The 13,555-nt window shown below is 39.0% G+C and overlaps 1 long non-coding RNA gene across 10 annotated transcripts in view; it reads left to right on the top strand.

Moving 5' to 3' along the window:
* The window catches only part of LOC146435110 (uncharacterized), a 60,333-nt gene that overhangs the window by 38,479 nt on the left and 8,299 nt on the right, over window positions 1-13,555 (top strand). For all 10 annotated transcript variants that reach the window (XR_014853138.1, XR_014853136.1, XR_014853137.1 and 7 more), the window contains 3 exons: window positions 5,471-5,611; window positions 5,936-6,066; window positions 6,526-6,683. This is a non-coding gene — a long non-coding RNA (uncharacterized LOC146435110). The remainder of the gene's footprint in view (window positions 1-5,470; window positions 5,612-5,935; window positions 6,067-6,525; window positions 6,684-13,555) is intronic.

Genomic DNA, 13,555 nt, shown 5'->3' with positions numbered 1-13,555 from the left:
GGTGTAGCCTTTGTACAATGTGCACAAATAAAACTAGAAAGCTTTATTTTTAAGTTGGGCTAGAGATTTGCATCTACCTTTGGTGGAGTTCCTTTTCTCTCAGGACTGTGTAGTGCACATGGATGTCTTGTGGCTCTGGAAGTCTCTTGCTCAGCCTGGGCTGGTGACAGAATATTCTCTTGGCAAGCTGTCCCCTGGAGGAGTACAAGGAAGAGGTTTTGGGGGTTCTAGTGGAAGGAAGGGTGGGTGCCCCACTCTTAAGTGGATTTGGGGTAAGGTTCTGAAGAAACAGCCATGTCCTGCCTTGGTAAATCTGCAGTCACAGGCAGGGAGTGTTTGCCAGAATCTGAGCACTGGGCTGGAGGGATGCAGGTTGTTTCCCTATGAAGGGAGAAATAAGTCTTTCCAGTGGCAAATGATGGTGGCTTAATTCAATTAAGACACACAACCTGCCCTAACCCTCAGAATGTAATGTTTAAATGGTAAAAACAAAATGCAGTCTAAATTCATAGAAACCCACACATCACTTTCTCCTCAGGTTTCAACTGGAAGTTTCATTGAAAGTGTAGATAAAATAAGTATAATTTAAAACTCTTTTCTTTCCCTCAGCCCCCACCCCAAGAAGTACATATATCCATACTCTGTGGGATAAAAGCACATGGACAGACACAAGTCAAGCTTTGTTGTGTGGCTCTCAGCGTTGGCACCAATACAGATATGGCTGCCTTGGCAGCACTAGAGGAAACCCATTTGAATTCTACAATCCTCTTGTTTAAACCCAAAGACTCAAATGTCTGTTGTTTGTTCAAAGACTTTTATTGTTTCCATTTCATTACTTGGTGAACTGGATACTGGGACAGGTGTGTCTGCAGTCTGTTCATATTGACTGTCCATCTAAGATACCAGATAACATGATAATGCATTCCTGGGTTTCACAAACTTTGTCACTTCTGCCATAAAACCCTGGCACCTAGTGTAAATAAATATATCTAGAATATACTAAATTCAATCCAGGTCTCTCTCCAAGGGCAGTAATCTGTTCCTGAAGGCCTAACCTTCCTCATCAGTCAGAAATTCTGCTAGTCCTACACTATTGATTCAGTCTTTTTCTGAAGGTGAGAAAAGCACCACAGCACATTAAGAGATTTTATGTCAACATTTCAAATGTAGCTTTTGCCACAGCTGAAGCCAACTAAATAATATCTATACTATGCAACATCAAGAATGCCTCTGTGTGCCCTGATAGAGATACAGGTATATCTCTGCTTTGTCTGTTAATAAATCTATGCACAAACTCATGCAGACATACAAGATATGTGTGTGTATATATATTTATATTAAAAAATTATGCATCTGCACACAGATGCGTAATCTCCTACCTTTTTTTTCAATTCCTTATCTCTCACAGATATTTTCATTTAATTCCAATATATCAGAGAGTGACAGAACAAATAGAATTGTTAAGTGCTTCCCAAGGTTCTGTTGTCAGTGTTATACCAAGGCAAAAAAATAACGTATTAGTGCTGTAATTTTCTACCAAGTGCACCAACAACACACTTGGGACACATGCATGAGTCTATTGATCCATTAGGTCAGGGACCTTAAAATATTTGAAATTGTTCTTTAGAAAAATAAAATAACCCACACTCTTTTGGAATTACTGTGGTCTTTCAAAGTCCATATAAAGTATTACGCAAGGAGACAAAGCTATTTTACCAGGCAGGCAGATATTCCAAATTACTGGTTCTTAACAAGCATGGTAATACATCAGTCAAAAGCAATAAATTTAAACTTAATGAAATCTCAATTTGCCTACAGTGCATTTCACTTTGACATTTTCTACATTGCCACGGTGCTTTGATAAAGTTTTTTAAAATGCAAAGAAAGTGTCTGTAAGGCTAAAGAGCAGACTTGGTGCCATTGTGCCCAGTGGAACATTACAGTACTTAAGTTCCATCACTATATGCCCTGTGGCAGACTAAGCCTGAGTGCTAACATAGGTTCAGTTTTCATTATCATCATGTGATTATCCATTTTACTGCATTTAACTGATAATACAACTACCAGCTCACCTTAAAAGAATTAGCTTGGAGGTTTCATTGCTTTCCAAATGGAATTCATTTGACAAACAAATGACAATTAGCCCAGTCTCCCTGTTCTGTGTCAGGATGGTTTTTGATTGAACCTAGACCAATTTACAATTTTTAAATGAGTTTAGACATTTACATTTAAAATGTCTAGAGGAAATTAGCCTTGGGACATCTAACAGCCAAAATGCTTTTTGAAGTTGATTATTATTTGATCTAGTACCCTCTACCTGTACATTTTGTTCTGACTTCAAAGTTTTGGAATGAAAATGCCACCTACACCTCAAAGCATAGGGAAAAACTTAAAAGCAGTTTTACTCATTATGTTATGCAAAGAAACCTATATTTTAATATTCGTTTAATATGGTTAGTTAGCTTTAATGACACCAGTTTGACAGTGTCATAGTTTTCGAATATAAGACATTGATTGAAGTTTCCTGTGCTTGCCGGCGTTTTTTTGTAGAACGAAAGAATATCTTTTGAAGGTGAGATTCATATGCCCCACACTGCCATTCTGCCACAGATAGAAGTGTAATCATTTACAGATGAATGCATGTTTTTGTACAGAGCCAGAAATATGTTGTCATTTCTATATTATTCTGCGTATCAAAATCTTCATTGATTTTTGTTTTCCTGCATACTAAATTTGTCCAGCTATACTCGTGTTGATCTTAAAGCAGGAGGAATTCCTTATGAAAAAAGGGTTGTCAATAATTCCATTATAAATATGCAGACCCAGATAACACAGCCATGAAAATTGGGCTGAAATTAGGCACATGGTATCTCAGCCTTGAGGTAATTTGGATCATACTATTTTTATTTTGTATTATTAATTTATGCAGTTTTTCCAAAGTTAGAAGACTGTACATTTGGCCACTGCAAAATTATGAGCATAAAAATAAGTGCTGTTGCTTTTCTGGGTTCTGACTCTTTAAAGCTCCACTCAGTGCCTATGGGAGTCTTACAACTTACAGAAATAGATCTGCTTTATTTTAACAAAATCACTATTTGCCTTGCAAGCAGTAGTAATCACCTGGGAAGTATTTTTAAAAAACATTTCATGACTTTTTGATATATATGAGCAGACAATGTTATCACAAAGTATGTTTTTCTATCATGGATAAGTATGATTTTCTTACAACAGTTCCTACAAACCCTTCTCAAGAGGGGTTTAGGCTTCTGAGGCCTTAAGTGTCCAAATACAGCTGAAAACAAATCAGATTTTGGAAGAGGCTGGGTTGGAAAGCTAGGTCTGAACCAGCACTCGTGTTTTCTCATGCCATGGTTGTTTACAGAATCAAAGGAACCCAATCTTGAGGAGTGAAACAATCTTGTATCATCATCATAGCACTATAGCCTAACTTGCAAGTAATGCCAACTCTCGTGGGTCTCAATGTGATCTCAGCTGCCAGTGTTCAAAAAATTCCGCTTTGCTACAGGCACACAGTACTGATTTTTGCCAGTCCTCACCTAAAAATATCTGGGCTCAACTGGGATCCATAAATTTGGTGCTTCTCCATGTTTGTCATCTCAGAGAACTGACCCAGTAGATCTACACATCAAGGCAGGTCTGTACAAAGGTAGTGGGGGCTGTTGATTTTAGAGGGAGCAAGATGATGATGACACCCTAATTTATCTGCTTAGATCAGCCTCTCCAAGCTAAGGCGATAATGGGATCACTTGATTTGGCAGTCAAGGCAAATAAAGTATGGTATGCTCGAAAATATGTACAAATGTGATAAAAACACTTCAGGTGTACTTGTTGCAAAAACAAGTACAAGGGATGGAGGTAAGACACAGCTTTCCTGTGAAATCTTTGATTATTAAATTCAAAATCTATCATTTTCTATGGCTTAAAAAGCAAGTCTTTAAAAGTAGACACGAAAATTCTCAAGTATGCAAGTGTGAGTGTCTATAAGCAGGGGTGAAAGTGCAGTGGGTGGGCAGAGGGCACTGTAAAATCAGATTGACTAATCTCTCCAGTATCATCATTTAGAAAAATACTGGCTTTGCTTTCCAACTAAGAGAACAACAGCTGGGTGTCTGACTTGGGAAACTCTTTTTCTTGTAGTGCATGCAATGAATTCTCATAAATTTTAACAATTTTTTCTCACCAACTCTGAGAATTTAAGTCTAGTTTTTTGTTTGGATGAAAATTTAGGTGCAGGGAATGGCGTGAGTGGGAGTGTTCCTTTTCTGGAAGGTACAGGATGTAGCAACCTGAGCATGAAATGCCCTGTGTCTTCAGGGACTCCTGCTATCATTGCTCACCCATGTGATACAGGTATTTGGAGCATGAAGGAATGAAAGGGGGGAGAGGCTGGAGGTATTTAGATCTAAACAAGCTGCTGTAGAGAGAAAAGGAGACATTTTTAGAGGAAAAAAAAAAAATTGGGGGAGGCCCAAAAAGTAAGGAGGTCATTGACTTCCATGCTCAAAGGCACCTTTCTCCACCTCCCTGTATCAGCCTGACCTTATTCATGAACACACAGCTCTGAGAGAGAGAGGGAAAGAGCAGGATGACTATTTCTAGAAAAAGTTGGGTTTCATTTATTATTTATAAATTTCATTTTGTACATATCTTTAGGGACATTAAGAGATTAGTAGTCATGCGGTTTGTTCTGAGCATTAATGCTAATCCTTAAAGATAGGTGAAGGGTAATTTCATTAGTTTTTATAAAGGTTTGGAATAAAACTAACCATTCAGTCAACAGTTTGAAAGGAGACATTTAGCACTGTGCTCTCTGCTCTCCCAGCAGGCTCTGCCTCTCACAGGAATGTGTCAGCACAGACTGGCATCTCAGCAATAAGGGTACATTTCTCAGACATTCTTTTATGTAAAATAGGTGGGTTCCTCTTTCCTAAATATGTCATATGAAATCATTGTCTCTGCCATGACATACAGTAGTTCAGGAAGGGAAGCTAATCTAGGAAATAAAGGGATACAGACTATTGATGCCAAAATCAGCAATTACATTGTATGAGATCTCATGAATAATTCCTGAGCTGTGATTTAACATTAATCTGAGTGTTTAGTACAAAGCTGGGCCGACACCAATAAAATGCTGACTGATTTGTTTTAAAATAGTGCTCCTTCAGGCTTCACTACACTGCTTTGAAATGAATGCTTTTAGGTAATACCTCAACCTTGCCTCCCTAAAGCACAGACTGATGTACTCCTGTGGCTGCACGCTCAAACTTCACTATTATTTTTTTTCCCTTAATTTTGGGCTGAAACCTTTTTCAGAGTGCAGTATTTAATACCAGTCATGATTTAGTTAAGTGGGCTTCAAAACACAGAGCTTTTCCTCCTAAGAAAAATCTTATCAACACAAAACTCCATCATATGGGATGGTGATATTTGCTACCTGTGTGTGATTCAGGTGCAAAGAGGAGGAGGCCATGTGTGCTGAAGCAAGAGAAGATTGCCAACCAAACCTCAGGAGATTTGGTCTGCTGCAATTGCTTCTGCATCATTAAATAATGCCCCTTTGCAATGAACATCAAAGGACAATAAAGAACAGGTGAGGGACACACTGGTGACCATCTCAGGACACACCATCCATGGGTTCTGAAGCACTGCCACCTGTGCTCAGGGAATGCTGGGCTTGGGATCATCTCCATCTCATCCACAGCTTCTGACTGTAATAATGGCTTTGCTGTCAATAATGGTAGAGAACTAACTGCATGTTTTCACCCATCAGCATTGCATGTTCAGTAGGAACCTTCAGCTTGGGGTTCTCACACAAACCCCCTATGTGCTCTTTTGGGGTGAGGTTTTTGTTTGTTTTTCCCCAAGAAAATCTCCAAGCAAGGCAGTCATCTCTGTGATTTGACTTCTGTTTCAGTTCTGCACTCCGAGGAGCATTACAGCTCATGGAGCTCCTCAGTGTGGAGATCCTGAATCACCAAATCAGCCCAGTGGGTGCAGTGCAACTGGACAGTAACTAGAGGCCCTGCAGTCTTCTGAGCTCAAAAGGTGAATTTTTAACAAATGCTCTAATGAATGCTCTCACATTACAATGTCTCATATCATTTGGTACTTAAAATATAACCCAGTGTGAATGGTAAACCAACTTTGGCTTGACTAGACTATAAAAATGTGAAGCTCTTCACGAAGAAAGGAATTTCCAACTAAAATGCACTTTCCAGCACTGTGCACCAGCAGGTGTTGGTAGGTTATCTATCTTTTCTTCTGATTCTGATTGTGCTCAAGCATAAATAACAGTAAGGGAAGAGATCTTTGTCTGAATCTTGTTTCTTCTTTATATATTTGTTTATAAAACTGCCTGGACATGACCAAGTATCCTGGAACTAACAGTGTGTGGAAGTATTAATGCAGTCTCCCCTTTTCTAATATCAATATTTACACACTATGCACAGCAGTTTGCATTTCTATTGATATACAAACCTATTCTGTCTTGTCTGATCACCACAGCAGGAGGAAAGGACAATAAAATAAAGCAGGAATATGAAACGATCTGCAAGCTGAATTGCCAGGAGTCTGAAGAGGTCTCTAACTGGGTTGGGAGAGGAACCATTTCCACTCAGTAGCTGTTGATTGAGATAGAGTGTAAGGGATGTACTGTGAGGGAGGTGAGTAGGATAGGTGAGCAAGTAATCCCCATGAGCTGCTATCCTGTCTGGGAGAACATTTGCTGCCCTTCACCCTCAGACTTTATTCACTGTCCCACCCTGTCCACCCAGGAATTATGGACTAACAGCTGAGGAGGATAAAGCTGTATCCCCAGAAATAGCTGATTTTCTTGCTTTTCTTCTTGAAGCTTTGTTTCCAGTTTTGCACCCCAGTAGCATTCCTGCCTTTTTGGGACTTATCCAGGGCTGAGGGAGGTGCTGAGGTGAGCTGACAGGCACAGTATGCTCTTTGCACATCCATTTCCAGCTGGCCTGGCTTGCTCTGAGTGCTTCCTGCCATGGAGCTGTTCCAGGGTACCAGCATATGATGCTCACCAAGCTGAATGTTCCACCAGCAGAGACAAATCTCCTTCGGGGCACTTGCCAGGATTTTTCATTGGCAAATGAGAGCTTGGAGAAGATAACTTAGCAGTGGGCATGTTAATGATATGGATGGGTTTGAAAATAATTACTCTTCTTGGGAATAATCTAACTCTGGGTCAGGGACTGGAGTTCATAGGGGTTTTTAAGGTCTTTTCAGAGCTGTTTGAGGGACTTGCTCTCAAGATCCCACTCTTCCTATAAATCTTTGTTGCTATTATTATTTTCCCCATTCTTGACTCATGATATAAAGCAGCCTCAGCACTGATCCAACTTTTATCTCTTGATAAAATCCTCTGGAGTTATGTTACATTAGAAGTGTCACAATAAAGACTAGCCCAAATATATCACTTATTAGCAGTGGCATTTGGGAATATCCCAGCACTAATAATTATACTGTGTGATGCTCACAGATATGCTAGGACAAGCTGCCTAATCCAGGGGAGGAAGGAGAAAAACATGCAGTTGTCAATACTTAGAACTGAAATTCTTCATACATTTAAAGTGTGCAGTTGAAATATAGGTAGTTGAGTAAATGCCGTGACTGTTACCCAGGGAAAAGTTTAGCCATTAAAATTAATGAAAAACTGTATGTTTGTAGTTTGCAAAATGAAAGAATATATGGTGTTAGAAGAGGTTTTATCTTCTGTATATTTTTTTTAAATGTAATAAATACAAAGCAAATAGCATTGGTTTATCCAAGGGAATATTGAAATCCATTAGGAATGTACTTGGAGTAATCTGATTCAACAAGTCAGTATATTTCTTTCAAAAACATAATATCGGCACTACATTGTGCAAGATGAAGGTTAGATTACATTTCTTGCCAGTGCAATAATTCCCACATCATAAATTCTGATGAAATTATATCAATATATAAAGCAAATGGATGTCTGACCCACCATGGTTCTCAGATGTAGAAGCTGACATACAAGTAAATCCCCAGCTGCTTTCTGCAATGCCATTACAACTGTGCCGTTCCTGGGAACTCTTATGAGCTGTCCTGACCAGGAGCTGCTGCTGGAGTTTGTGGTTTCTGCTCTGAATATTAAACTTTGGCATACAAGAGTCCTTATTGTGGGGAGCACTTGGAAATGGGAATACTAAATTGCTTTATATTTGCAGGATTTGATTGCTTCAGATGATACAGGTCTAGCTGGTGGGCCTCTCTTACTGCTTGTATTTCCAGATTATAAGTCATTCCTTTGACAGGATATCTGCCATAGCCAGTTCTCAGTTTCTGTAGTATCCTTCTTTATATTACACCTGGCAACTGCTTTACTGGGCCGTGCACTTTCTCCATAATTGTAAAGAATAAAGGCAAAAAAAAAGCTTTTATTGATATACTAATTTTTACATCAAGTGTCAGGGAATATGTGAAACTACAGGGTACAGATTTGGAAAGAATGAATGCTATTTTCCCAGTAATCTTCTATTTTAATAGCCATGCTATGATCAAGCTCCAGGATTAATGACTGAACTTGAGGGACCCTGTAAATGGCCAAAAATGCTTAGGTAAAACAAACCCAACTTACTATTATGAGAGCTGCTCTTGACATATAAAGCCTTTTAGAGGAATAAAAACTTACAGTTGATCTTCCAGGTCAGCTTGGGGTAAAAAGTTTGGACAGTGTTTGAAGTCTGTGACAGAAAGAGTTGAGTCCATTTAGGACAGTCTGTTAAAGCAGCATAACAATTTTCTCAGAAATGGGAAAATTATTAGAGTTATGCTTCTCTGATTTTTGAACTGTAGTGATGTTAAATTGGAAAAAATGGTCAAAAAAGAATTATTGTTCATTATATTGCAGTTAAAATATAGACTATAAAGTATTAAATACAATTTCACAGTTTTTAATCACTGTTAGTGCAGAGTCTTGGACAACTCTTTGCTGTCTCATTATGCCTTTGTGAGATTAAAACCTCAATGATGTTTAACCCACTGTCATATTAAAATGCCTCAACAGATCTTTAAGAATATATACAAGATTTTGAAACTTCACAGGTTTGATTTTGGGTTTGTTTTTTCTTAAATGTTTATCATTAACCTGCAGTTTCAGACAGTTTCAGGGAGTTTATGAATACCAAATTAATGACTGTATCAGAAATATCCTGATTTCTTTCCAGGAAGTCACAGTAGCAATGATAAAATAATTAAACAGAAAAGTATTTGGATGCACACTAATCAGGTAATGTTAAACACAAAAGTTTTCATGACATTTCCAAAAATATTTCTTTCTCCAAACATTTCCAGGCAAAATGAAGGGGATTTTTTTCAATTAAAAAATGCTTCGAAGAATATTTTTCTATTTTGTGACATGTATATGAAATTAGGAAAATATTTTAAAATTATAAACAGAGCTTTTAAGCAAGAAAAACTCCAGGTGTTCTTTGAGAATTCACCCAAAATTTCCTCTAAGGAGAAAACACACTACCATCAAAATTAAATTTTGAACAAAATCAAACATTGATTAGCCCTATAAAATAAAACATCAGGGCTCTCTACTTGGAAATATTAATTTACTTTCAAAGCAAGATTTAAATGTATTTGAAATACACATCCAAATTCAGACACAGTAGGAATCTGACTCATCAGAGATTTCCCTGTGCGCTGATTCTGTGATGGAAAAAGTGAAGGGAGGAAAATCATTCATCCACACACCCCATAATTCAGCACACAAACCCCAGTACAGTCTTCCCAAATCTCAGCAAAGATTTAACAGTGAAATACTGCAGCAAAGTCTCATGTTACCAGGATTTATTGTTTTCCAAAATACACTACGGAGCATTGACTAGAATGCCAAGAAGTTCAATTAGAAATAAGAGACAGAAAAGTACACCTGTTGGTTTTGAAGAAAAGCATATTTGGGGATTCAGTTGGCTTTTCAGTGTGCTTATGTCTAGGGGAATTCTGACATTCCTCCCTGCTCTTTAATAGGTACCATTGACCCAAGAGAAGTTAATGTTCTATTGCTATCAGAAAGCTGAAGCTGGTGCTGATTTTGACAATGTGATAAAGGGCTCGCTAAGCACAAGTGGAATGTGGAGGAGGCAGCGTTCTCCTGAGCCAGAGCTGTGCTGTCTGTGTGCTACATCTGGCAGGAATAGCTCAGTATGTCACCTACTTCTTTTCACAAAGTAATATGTGCAGCCTTTACAGGTATAAATCTGCTCACAGGCCTAATGCAGGGCCATTCAGTCAGTAAATGCTGTTTGTCTGAACCCCAGCAGTGCCAGCAAGGACACCTTTCACCAGTTTCATGCTGAAGCTCATTCCTGCACAGCAGGTCAGCACTGGGGCCAGGAGTCACTCTGGAGTCCCACAGTGTGGGACTGTGAGTGGCACAGACAGCAGAATCCTCTCTTCCTAAAGCCAGGGCACTCTGCTCATCCAAATTCCAAAACATTGCATCAATCAGGACATTGCCTACCTTCCTTTCAAGTGGCCAGCACAAAACTCCCTGCTGGAATGAGCACTCCAGTCAAACCCAACAAAGTCAATTGATCAGCAAAGTTGCATCTGGCCCTGACTTTTATTTGGGAGAAAGCTGGGATTTGCCTATGTCATCCACCTGAGGATTTACAAGCTGCAGCATCACTAACAGCTGTAAATAGAGACACAAATTTTCTTGTGGTATGAACATCATTATGTATCATGTGAGATGTGAATGCCATGCTATATTAGACGGAGATTGCCTCGTTCATGAAAGAGTGAGGGACTGTGCCAGTGTAGAGCTAAAATTACTTGTGGCAATTTCTTATCCAAATTGAGATTTTCCCTAGACTCCATAACCCAGCTGCTTGCTTATTCCATCACTGCAGAAGATGTTAACTGCACAGCATAACAGCCTTATATGAATGCTGCTTATTTCCCAAAAGCTGAGCATACAATGAACAATGTGCAGGGGTGGTGAGGTTGGCTTCACTACTGCAGAAAATTTGCTGAATCAATTTCTGCTGAGGCAGATTTATGCATATGGCTGGTATATCAATTTATTTTGGATCCTTTCTGGATTCACAGGGCAATTATAAGAGATGCACAGAAAGAATCTAGGTTATCTCAACAGTCAGGAATAATAACACTGGATGTGATATTACAGCTAAATGTTACTGCAGCAGCTTCCTCTTTTTTTACCAACTGTCCCCAAAGTTTTGCACTTAAGGAGGGTGTGGGCTTCAAATAGGACGAATAAACAAAATGTATATCTCCCTTACACATTTATTTGTGGCCTTTAAATCAGTGACTGGTGACAAATCCCATCCCTAGCTAGCTAGGAAGCATGGGACAATGTATGCAATTTTAAATTTTTTAGAGACTTGGGAAAATATAAATTATATCCTCAAGGGAAACCAAAGTAAAAAAGGACAGGGACTGTGCTGCAAAAAAAGAAAAAGGGCTTAAATCCTTTTGGAGTTGGTAACCAGTTTCAAACTGTTTCTGGTTACCTGTTTATCTGAAAACCAGAACTAAAAACTATCCTAAAACTTTTTCAGAATTTTGCTAACTGGAAGCTTCTCCCAGGACCAGATTTTCAGAGATGGATGGGCATTCAGCATTTTCTCTGTCTCCTCAACAGTCTCAAATCAGTAATCCCTAAACAGAAAAGGCTGTTTATATATTTATACCATTTTCTGAAGCTACTCAGATGAATGACTGCCTATATGTTGAAGGTATCTTTCTACATAGATACACATGTGAGGAAATAAAATGTACCCACTAAAAAGCCCCTGCCCAGGACTCGACCTGGTATTTCTGTTCAGCACCAGTCATAGCTCTGGTTAGTTGTCACTAGGTAAGCTTGGAAAACCTTTGCTGCCTGTGGCTTATTATGTGATACATTTTAAAATGCACAGGATGATGTTTTTGCAGAGACCCTGGCAGTGCAGAGGAGTGAAAAATTTTGTCCTTTACATCCAGTTAAGTGGAAACAAAAATTGGTGTTGGTTCACGACAAATAAAGGACATGAAAATGTTCCCATAACACAGGACTTGCAGCAATCAAATAACAAACCTTGTGGAAGATGTTAATATTGCAGGAATTTAATTTTGTTTATCCGGGGCAGAATACGCATTAATTGCCTATTTAATCATGTTTATAATTAAACTCGTTATAACAATGATTCACGCATCAGCTTCTCTAATTACACAGGCAGGACAGTATTATTTCCTACTTACTGTTCTCTCATTTAGGCTGGAGATTCCTGGTGTCACCTACAGGCTGATATTTCCTATGAACAGGTGGGTATGGATGAGGGAAAGCTGTTCTCCAAGGAGAGAGGCTCTGCAATGACTGCTCCACTTATTTCTTTGTTTAATTGGTTTATTTTAAAAAGTATTGTTCTTGTATTTACCCTTCCTGTTCCATTTCAGCCTGATGTGAAATACCTGCAAAGTGAGGATGTGTTTGGCCCCCCAGCACAGCTCCAGCCAGGTGACACTGAGTGTGACACAACTGCTGACCTCAAGCCTCATCCCCTCTGTGTGCAGAGTGATTGCTTTGGGATTCCAACCAAGGGAAGGCACAGGGCTGAGGACTGAGGATGTCTGAGCATCATCAGTGACCTTTGCAGAGTCCCAGGTGAGCTTTTGGCAGGAGGTGCCAGAGCAGTGTCGTGTTGGTGACAGGAACTTCTTGGCAAAATGTCTGCAGCTCAGCACTGAGTGGCCTGGGGACCAAGAGGGTCCAACACAACATTTTTTTCTTGTTAGATAGAATTACATGATTCATATCAACTAAGAGCATTTGGTCTTATTCCGGCTCCCCTTTCAAGCATTCTGCAAACGAGCTCAGCATCATTATCCCCAATTTGCAAACCAGGAGGTTGAGGTTGAGACAGCAAATATTCCTAGTCCAGAGTCAAACAAAGGGAGGGCATTGAAAGCTGATTCTGTGAGATCCACCAGGTCCCTTATTCACTGAACAGCACATTTAAAGCAAGATATATATTTTTTTAATTTTCATTTTTAAATATAAAATAATAAAGAACTGGGCAGTGCAGTGTAGCTCATTCTTTCACTGAGCACAAAAGGTTCAGTTCTTACAAGAGACAAGTTAGAATATCTGGAGATTTATATGCACGTGTATATATGGCTACAGATACTTGATTAGTACTCCTCCAGTATTACTTGCACATCCTAGTTAAAATTCTGTAAGATAAACTAGGAAACCATATTTTCAGCAGTCTAACAGCACTGTCATAAAAATTCACAGCAGGCTGAAAATATCTCAGCTCGGGAGCTAATTACTTTAAAACATTTTTTCTGGAAAAATCTTGTTTTCCCCTTGAGGCAGTGAGTTAGAAAGTGTATCCTTGTTTAAGTCTCCACGCCCCCCTTCCCTCATCTGCTATAACCGGAAAACAGCTCTCTTATTTAGTTAAAACAATTGCAGACAAATTGAATCTGTAATGAGGATCAATTACTATTGGTATCTTGGAATGTTTTTACATAATTA

This window comes from Lichenostomus cassidix, chromosome 6, assembly GCF_008360975.1.
Source record: "Lichenostomus cassidix isolate B80296 chromosome 6, HeHo_3.0, whole genome shotgun sequence".
Classification (NCBI taxonomy): Eukaryota; Metazoa; Chordata; class Aves; order Passeriformes; family Meliphagidae; genus Lichenostomus; species Lichenostomus cassidix.
The sequence above is the reverse complement of the archived record's forward strand: the minus strand, read 5'-3'. Positions and strand labels throughout refer to the sequence as shown.